The 10853-nt window shown below is 27.0% G+C and overlaps 1 protein-coding gene across 4 annotated transcripts in view; it reads right to left on the bottom strand.

Moving 5' to 3' along the window:
• The window catches only part of LOC100163979 (CRAL/TRIO domain-containing protein-like), a 35421-nt gene that overhangs the window by 10048 nt on the left and 14520 nt on the right, over nucleotides 1-10853 (bottom strand). For 2 of the 4 annotated variants that reach the window (XM_029486069.1, XM_029486068.1), the window contains exon 2: nucleotides 5033-5273. The gene's annotated coding sequence lies outside the window, so the exon portion shown is untranslated. Of the gene's footprint in view, nucleotides 1-5032; nucleotides 5274-6418; nucleotides 6618-10853 lie in introns of those variants that run through there. The other 2 variants (XM_029486070.1, NM_001162132.1) reach the window with 2 other exon arrangements.

The following is a 10853-nucleotide window of genomic DNA, read 5'->3' as shown; positions in this document are numbered from 1 at the left end:
CATAAACGATAATATTATGCTCTAATGGTGACGCACCCAATATTAAACTCGTCTCAACACTGACCCTGAATCACTCGGAGAGGTCGACAGTGGCCTTATACTTCCTCCGCAAAATTGAGTCTCATATATGTAAGAAATTTTCTCGTTGAAAGTGTACATATGTATATTTTATAATAAGCGTATACTAAAAATAGTTCATATATATTATTATGTACTTACCATGCATTTTGTGTTTTTTGAACAATGTTAAATAAACATAATGCCTATCGTGTTTACTAATAAATGTAAGGTTAGGATTTAAAGCAAATGTTTTTATTTTTTATTAAAAAATATTATTTTTGTATACCTACAATGTATTTGATTTAATTTCCATTAAAATACAGATTAAACCTTATTTGACATTTTTAAATTATTATCAATTTATAATCAATTCATATGTCGATCTGTTATAAAAAAATTGGTTATGACTGAGAAACGGTATTAGGTAGGTACATATTATATTTGCTTTATTTTTGCTAATATACGTATAAGATATAAAGTCAGTGCTAGGTAAATGAGGGTTTGTCAACGTTTCTATTATTATATTTTGTTCATGACATTTTGATAAGTAAAAAAAAAAATTATATTTTCTCCACTGCACGGAAAAACATAATTGAGTCATAATAATAATAATAATAGGTTTATATAAATATGTTTTTGATGGTTGAAACTGTAATGCGAAATATCGCGTAGCCTATATTATAATCTTCGTTAAGATTTAAGAAGGTAATTGATATAATCGAATGATTGATAATTATTATATTATATATACAATTGATTAATCGGATATAACTGAATCCCAATGGTATAATATTTAGAATTTCTGTGGCAACTTTAAGTCTACAACAAATTTAACCAGCACTAAAACATATGCAATATGTTAAAAGTTGTTTTATTTTCTAGTGAAAATGATTGTTTATGTATAATTTCACATTTTAAATGTTTTTTTCTTATAATTTATATAAATTATAAATGCTTAAATTCTGAACCTTATACCAGCTACTGATTAAACAATTAAGTTTAATATTTACTTAATCAGATTCATTGTCTTGGTCCACAAAATTTATTTAAAAGTTTGAAATTATAAAACCGATTAATAGGGTGGATATAATGTAGTCATACAGGACATCCGGCCATAGATACCCTTAAAAGATTCAGTTCATTTATTATAACATATGCTCGAGCATAGATCTATTAATCAACAATTTTCATATTATATTATACATAATTAATAAAAATAAGTCCAGTTTCTGAACAATAAATAAAAATAATAATAATTATTATTATTATTATTATTATTAAGTATTAGTTCCTATATTAGAGTGACCAGTTTTACAAAAAAAAAAATACGGGACAAGCAAAAAATTAAATACTCTAAAAAAACATACACTTTTTTTAAATTATTTTTTATATTTTATAGTTACAATTAAAATTTTACTTAAAACATAAAACACCTTAAGAATTCCAAAAATGCTCCAAAAATATAAAAGTTATAAAGAAATTCAAACAAAAGATTTGTTTTTAGTTATTTTATGTATGAAACGAATTTTGTGCTTGGAAACTGGAAAGTAATAGAATATTTCTTAGAACAGCTGTTTTAGGATATTATTCAGAATAAAATAGTAATGCATTTAAATCTGCGCCCTAGGTTATGTTACGTAATTATTAATTACCTATTTCACTCAAAATAGAAATCATAACTACCTAACACCTACCGTTGTTCAAATTACAAATGTTGCTAATATTTCACTATGAAAACTTGATAGTTTATATTATTAGTGAGTTATACGTCAGCTAACAACATAAAATATATTAAAATTAAAACTATTATACCTATTATATTATAGCCTATAGGTAATAGGTATAAGATGTATATTACTTGCGTTCATTATTGTATTTATATTATATACTAGGTATGGCTATCACAATAACATCTGAAATATATATATATTTAAATTATATTTTTCTTTTAAACATTTTATTATAATACAATCTGGGACATGTATCTACATCGGTAGAATAACTGAATGTGATACCTAGAATATAAAGAAAAAAACATTTTTTTTCCAGAATGAAAAATCCACCAATTGGAAGAACTTCAAGAAGACGACAACTAGTATACATATTATATACTATTATATAAACAGTAAATGTTATTAATTAACTATATGGATGTTGTTCTTATTACTTATTAAAGTATTGAACTCTAATTTTTGAGATTCGCATATAAATTTCAAAATCAAATTGACATTAATTATTCGTGCGTTACTTGGATAAAAATGTGTAGGTTAGTCATAATAGTTATAATAATTTACACCTCTTACGTTTAAAAAAATATATAATATTACTAAAGTATTTCATACAACTATTTTAAATGAAGTAATTTTTTCAATTGTCTGACCTTTAAAATAAAAGACAATTTAGGTAAATTGCGACACAATTTTAAAAATATGTTAATATTAATCTACATTCTACAAAAAATTACCAAACCATGTATCGATTATGAGTATTACAAATTAAGTGTATGAAACTTTTGAAGCATTCCAACGCTTTAAAAAGTCTGGGCCGAAAAATAAATCATTGATTTTTTCACTAAGAATCTAATATTATTTTATTATGATTTAATCGAAATTTGATGCGTAACAATGAATAATATTAAACAACTTAAAATTGTTTGTAGCTACTTACTATTAAGTAGGTATAGCTACCTACTTGACTAGATGTATTATTCTTAGACAACAATAACATTTGATTAATTTATCACAGCATCGGCCGTAGTACTTAATTTATACACTCCTCCAGCGTATTATAATATTCTTATAAAAACACAGTATTGTATTATGTTCGATTGTTCAAAACAAATAAATTCTATAATCGATTATAAACTCGATGGAAGTGAAAAACATCAAGTTATTTAATTTTATTGGTTGTATAATATTGTATTAAGCAAGTTGGACATACTTTTAAATATAGGTACTGTTAGTTTTCATACGTCATAATCATTACTGTGTTGTGGGTGATAATCATTCACATAAAGTACACATATCTGATGACAATCTAAATCAAATATATACATCTAAAATATTTTGGATGGCAAATATGATCAAAATTCATGTGAATATGACAATAATTATTGTCATAGGTAGGTACATATTATTATAGGGGTGGTACACGGCAGTTCTTCAAAAACTTAGATGATCGATCGTATATCTAAACGATTTTGTCGTATTTAAACACTCAACAGGTTTTTATTTGAAACATCCGATGAAAAAAAACTTGTTATCACCACTGTCTTACGAGAAGTACGCAGGACGACATAAAAACATCATTCTCTTCAACTCCACAGGCCGCAATAGACGTATTATATAAATGCTGACGGGATACATCACTATAATAATATGTTACAGCCTAAAGCAATAGCTAAATACATATAGATAGGTATACCGCAGAGAATAAAACATGAGTACGATATTATTGTCTGTTGGTGACTATACGGCATTTATTTTTTTTTTCATTTCTTGTCTTATTGAGTTTGTAAATACAAACGATTCTATTTTTCACGGTAGATTTTTTTTCAGTTGTTGAGAAAAAAACACATAATATACGAACACGCGCGGTGCCGCCGTGTCCAAGAAAAAAAGATTCATCGCGATTTCGACATGACGCGTATAAGCGACAAACAAATGATGCGACAATAAAGCATAACACATCCACGTCATATATTATTATGATAAGACATAATATTGACGACATCTATCTCATATGTTGACGATCAAAAATATTATATTCTATTAATACGTATTATTATATAATATTATTACTTCGCTTGCAACAGGAGATAAATAAAACCGAGATGAATAAAACCGAAATGAATAAGCCACCTGTAGCGGATAGTAATAATAAGTAACTTTTTTCTTATACGACACATTAATAATAATTGAAAACTGCAGAAATAAACGAATATGTGGTTATGGATTTAAAATTATTAATAGCGCGTAAGCCACCCTCCAAAATTATCGGTTCGATCTATTATCTAAACATTCTAAATACCTTACTTGAATTATCAATATCCGTTACCAATAGTAACCCTATAGGACTATATGAGCCTAAACAAAATACACGTGTGAACAACCTCATATCATATTATAAGCTACCTATCATAAGCGTGCGCAGGACTTAATGGTAGGTGTTGCTGAACATTATATTTAATAAGTATATTATACATATTATTTATTTAATTAATACAAAAATGTCATTTATTTTATACAGTAGGTACATCAATACATAGTATTATTATTATTACAATGCTAGACGTCTTTCCCCTGGAACTAATATTTTAAATTCTTCAATGACATCATTGTAGTCAATTTGAGTCAATATGTCTTGCTATACAAATAATAACAGTAAAGAAACAAGTCTATCCTGTTTCATTGTATTCCACAACTTTGACTACACTAACGAAAGTTTTGAGAATGATCTCTCACTAGAGTCTAGAACAACTAGTGACTTGTCTGGAATAACTAAAAATATCAAAAAAATTAGTAAATATATTTGGTCTATCAAACTTAAGTAACCATTCTGTGGCAACACTACAAGAATCAACTTGTTGTAAAATATTTCAAAATAATATATTAATAAATTTAATTTGTAATGTTTCTTATTTTGTAAATTTTAACTACTAACAGTACCAACTATTGTTAGTTAGAAAAAATGAAAATTGTGAGTGTTTGCAGCTAGCAGGTGTTGCTATAGCATACCCAGCAATACCCGTGCGCACGTCTATGCTACCTATATATGGATCGAATCCCGAAGATACAAACCCTCCCTGAGTCTCACGAGGAATCTATTTACCTAATATATAATATTATGACTTTTATTGAAAACGGTCTAGTATAGTCTTTGAGTCTTTGTATAATATAGAGGACGACGAACAAACAAAAAGAAACGTTCATTAATTTTTATATTTTATTAGAAAACCATCATCGGTACTAACCTTAGCTCGACGTTCCCCGAAAGTGCTCGGTCTGTTGGCTGTGCGTGCGGCTGACTACGAAGGACTGTCACTGGCATCGCCGCTCGTGTCTCCTGCTGCTACTGCTGCTGCTGTTTCAACTGCCCCCCCGATCGCAAAAATAATAATAATGATTGACCGGTTCAGACGTCGGTGGCGACGAGTGTTGTTGACCCAGCAGAATATCGTCCGTGAACAATATTCGCATGTTTTGGACGACAGGCTAAACGAAAAAAATACATAGGTTCTTTTAGATCGATACTTTAATCGTTCAACAGTTGGCGAACGGTCACCACCGTGGTATCATTATTATTATTATTATTATTATTATTATTTGTACCCATATTATTATTATTATCGTTATTAAATTAGAATTAAAATTATTAATATTGCTTTGCACTTTATAGTTTATTCCCCACCCAGTTACCCTCGGCTTACGTTCATATTACTTATTACTATATATCATTATCGTCTTATTATATCCCGGTGTTCTGAAATTCTGAAAGATTGTTTAAGAGGATGTCAGCGCACTATTTGTTTTCTCTCTCTGGCCCATGCGCAACATATACTAAATGCATTAACGCAGAATCATTTTTCTATGTTTTTAAGTACTCTTAGAGCAAAATTACCCATTACAAAAAAGATAGAGAATAATATTTTTGAGAGAATGACATATCGATTTTATATTTTATTGTTATTTGACTTTGTATTTGACTTTCAAAATAAACAAAAAAATTTTGTAAATTTAAATTATATTTAAATTGTTTTAATATAATGTTTAGACAAATCAATATGTCTGATGTCATTCCCTCAAAAATATTATTCTCTATCTTTTTTGTGATGAGTGATTTCACTCTAAGATTACTTGTTATAAAAAAATGATTCTGCGTTAATGCGTTTTGTATATGTTGCGCGTGGGCCAGAGGGAGAAAACAAATAGTGCGCTGACATCCTCTTAACAATAATTTCAACTAATTTATTGTAAGATTTTTCACTATTATTAAATATGCATCATATTATAATATATAGTATGAACTCTCAAGTGTACATACTTCGATGTGTAATGATATAACATCTAAATCGTTTAAATAGAACACCTCTTGCAATAAGGTACCAGCTATCGAGAGCGTCAACAGCGAAACAAAATATGTACTTATCATTATAGCCCTGGCACGCGAAGATTGTATGGTTCACTGTTGCGAAAAAAATTAACTCCATACACACATAAGTTCCCTCACACATGCATAGTGCTTTACATCGTATGCTATTGCAGAAGCAGGAACGAACACGTCATAACATATCGATATTACAGCAATATATAATAATCACGTAGTTTTGAACAAATAAACCTCAAAATAATAAACTTACCTACATTTTCTTTCACAATCATCCCGTCTTGATAATATTAACTGTATACGCGTATTTATTTTATATAAGTATGGGTACGAGCTCTTGTAAGTTGTAGCAGGTAGGTACCTAAAAAGTGTTTGTTGAGCGTAAGTCAATTTCTCTCAACTCTGCAACAGATAACTACTAGACAATTCACGAGATTGCATACCTACGGTACCTATTATAATCAAAATGTATATTGATTTGCGGCTAGAGCGTATTATTTTTAGGTGGACGCCTCGTGGCCGTGTGCCACATAAGACTATAGATGTTTAAACCACAAAATGTGCTATGAGGTAAACTCAAATTCAATTGTTTGTAATTATTGTGAACAAAATTAAAATTGATTTGGTTGAATGCAAAGTTCTATATTTTAAGGATAAACTATATTTTTGAGCTTATTCTGTCACCTGGCTATATACCAACATTAATATTATGCAGGCAACAGGATTATATTCTATAGAAAAAGATGAACAGATATTTTCTTAAGAAATTCGAATGTACCTATCCATTTTGTATGGCCATTACAGGAACAACGATTTGTTTTTATTATTTTTTTTTATTAAAGAAAGTATAATATTTACAATCCATACAATTACAATAAATTGTTCAATACATTTGGTAGCTAATTTTATTAATAATATTTACGGTCAAAATGGAAGGCACTCGGCAATGCCACACTGCCACCTGATAAGACAGAAAAAATTATTTTCACAATTTTTTTCCTTTATCATTTTTAAGTTTATTCATTTTTAGAACCACATAATATAAAATTTATTTCATATTCCAAAAATATTTAATTTTCTTTAAGGTGTTATACAACTCACAATAATTATTTTTATGAAAATATTATATTTATAGGTACTGACGAAATAAATAAACAAAAAGGCGGAAAGTAGGTAACCTCTCTACTAAACACTGTACAGTAGGTGTCAAGTTTACCTCGTCATTGAGTAAGTCACTGTAGTTGTATTATATATTAATTATATATATTAGATTTGAATTCAATGATAAATCATTTGACATGAAAAACTTTCAGAGCGAAGACAGCCTGTCAGTCTATAATATTATCTAAATATATTTGATGATATGTTTCTTAATACTGCTATTAAAGTATAATTTATTTTGTTCTTAGTATTATGGTAGGTTGAATTCATTTTTTCCAAGAACATTGCATTCATTATATTATTAATATTTAGTTATTCTATAGTATAATATTATATTTATATAATTTATTATTGTCATTAACTTTTAAGTCAGTGCCGTGTGAATAGGTTCGTGGTATAAATAGACAATCGCCAAATATTTTGAAAATGTCATTGTGTATATGATAAAGTATAATAGTATACGCAAAAGTTTCAAGTCCCAACGAATAATATTTTTGAAATTACTATACAAAATAACTTATTACTATGTATTATTATTTTGTTTAAATATCTAATGTGGCTCGAATTAAAACTTTAAATAGGTATAAGTAACCTACCAGGCTACCAATAAAAAATATTATGTTCATATATTTTTAAATTTTTTGATTTCAGTATAAAGTACTTATGAGTTATGAGGAATCTTATATTACAATATTATTTTAAAGTCTAGACTCTAGACTATACAAATTTAACATTTTGCACATTTTTAATCAAAAAATAATTTGCATAATATCATGATCTTTGACGAATTTTGTCAATGTTTTTAGATCAAATGCTTTTAAAAAATATCTTGGACATTTTGTACCTTTAATTTTCAAATGACTATAATAAGTAATAACAACTTATGTAGAAGCTCGTAATACATTGTTAAGCTTTCAGACCGATTGAACATTTTTTCCATCGTCAGCAATATTGTCAATAATAAAATTATTATTGAAAAAATTTTAAATGTCTAAATAACATTAAAAAGTTCAAAACCATACAATGTACCTATAGAAAATTATAATACAAACATTTTGTGAATATTCCAACTCTAAATTATATACGGTTATTCATTTTTGATTTACACTGAAAAAATATAAAATCGGTTTTGTCTAAAACTGGTTTTGCAAAAAAATTCTTTTTTCTCTAATTTATTTTTGTTTTTTGCTATTATTAAAAAAATACTGGTAATTTTTTACTTTTGACCCCATAAAGGCCTAAAATATTGACTTTCCTGCCACAAAAGATATTAAAGTTGCATTTTTACTGCTCGGGAAGGTAATGACAGACACAAAACAAAAAACACACATAATTGTAAAATCAATACATTCATATCGCTTTCCTACTTACGCTTCATATAAATTAATTTTAATAAACTATAATTATTTATCATAAATACATAATATAATATATATAATATATTTATTATTATTTGAATTTCTTATATTTATAGATAAAATGAGGGGGTATGTAATTTTAGTATCAGCATTCCGAAATAAATTGCGCTCCTTATATTTTACAGTTAGTAAACTTGCTATAACCTTTTAGTTTTACATTTGGACATGAAAAATATGTTTTTTCAGTTTATTATAATTCCATTAACGTTAAACCGTAATACATTATACAATATATATATTGTATAATGTATATACGTATACGTACTACTAAAATTAATAAAAATTAAAAATGTATTACATTATATTGAACAATATTGATTACTGGGTGATTGCTGACTAGTAAAATATTTTTGGTTTTTGAAAAAAATAATAATATTGTTGCATTTAAAATTTTAATAGCCGTTTTTTAGCCAATATTCTATAGCAATATTTGGACTTTGTGAAAAGTCAATATAACCAGTAACTAACACTATAGTTCAACACTATATTATATCCAATACCTACACTAGTATGAATTTGATTGATACCTACCTACAGACAAGATCAAATTTTCACTATCACTACCTAGCAGTAATAATATTTATATATATTTCATATATTTGATTGGTGCATTGCACTTCACAATACTGTTTGTTATATACAAAGGAAATGATACTATTAGATACTATTATCATTTATTTTTATCATATTTATAATAAGTGTTCATATTTTTGTAACTATGTTTAAATATTTTATCTTATTTACGTAATTTACGATGGTAGCTGATCGAATATATTCGGGAGTATAACTGTGTAAGGCGAGTAAAAATAAAGAGAAGAGGAGAAATATTGTATGCATTTTTATTTTTTAACTATACAATTATTTGCAAAAGATTTTTGTGATTTTGTTGAATGTTGTCAATATTCAAACTTCCAATGCTTATAAAATAAATGTTTGCATAATATGTAGATTTTGATATTTTGATATTTTTAAATCGTTACGAATGCTATTAAAATGTATAACTTATAAGTTATAAGTATAATTTATGAAGAACCTTTTACTATATAAAGTGTTATGAACATTTTTATTATAAAAAAGTAGAGAATTTCAAATATCTTTAAACAAGTAGCTCAAAAACAGCCAATTTTTTGTAAAAGTGATATCATTGAACTTGAACAATTAATATAATACTTAATAGATAATGCACTTTTTTTCAAACATTAATTCACGTCATATACCTAGCATCATACTCATTATGAATTATGACGTAAATTGATTAATTATTTTTAATCGTATAATATAGTATACCTATTATCTTGCTAACACATGCATGCCTCAAACGTGTTTCTCTAGTTTTGAACATTAGACTAAAATTAATATATATTCACATTTCACGGCCAACCTTGTCAATATATATGTACGTTACATAATAATTAATTTTATAATTATCCTCTATATGAAACACTACACTGGAATTATCTGTCTTCGTATAATCATCTCTTAACGGAGCAGATAGAATAAATATTGTTCCATTTTGCGTCACTATTGCTGAGTTGCATAAAAAATTGATTGATTAAGTGTTATACTAAAGTTGAATGGATCAGTCATAGGCCACTATAGATCGTGTTGAAGCCTTAAGGGACCACTATTGGTTCATTAAAATATTTAGTGATTGTCTATGCATCCTGATCATATGGATCTTAGGTTAAAATTATCGTAAACAATTTAAGCAAATTTATTGAAAGAGGAGAACTTAGCTAATCTATGTTCAAAATAAAATGTTTTTCCAATATTTTACTTTTAAGGAATTGAGTGATATACCTACGAGGTGATTCTTTTATCGTGAAACACTTATTATTTCAAAAAGTATTAATGTTTTTGAAAATATTTTTTATATAGTTTCAAGTTGTTAAAAAAATCAGATTTTTAAATATTTTTTATCCTTGTTTTTTTTTAATTTTTTTTTCTTTTTTGAATGACAACAGAGTTTTAATTTCATATTCTAAAGCAGAATATTTTTCTAAGTATTTTGATTCATAAACATCGAATCTAGAACGAGTAGTTTATGTCTTACGAGTTATAAGTATTGAAAGTTTAGACAAGCGGAGTAGTGGACAAACATTTTGCGGG

This window comes from Acyrthosiphon pisum, chromosome A1 (assembly GCF_005508785.2).
Source record: "Acyrthosiphon pisum isolate AL4f chromosome A1, pea_aphid_22Mar2018_4r6ur, whole genome shotgun sequence".
Taxonomy (NCBI): Eukaryota; Metazoa; Arthropoda; class Insecta; order Hemiptera; family Aphididae; genus Acyrthosiphon; species Acyrthosiphon pisum.
Note: the sequence above shows the minus strand (reverse complement) of the source record. Positions and strands in the feature narration are given on the sequence as shown.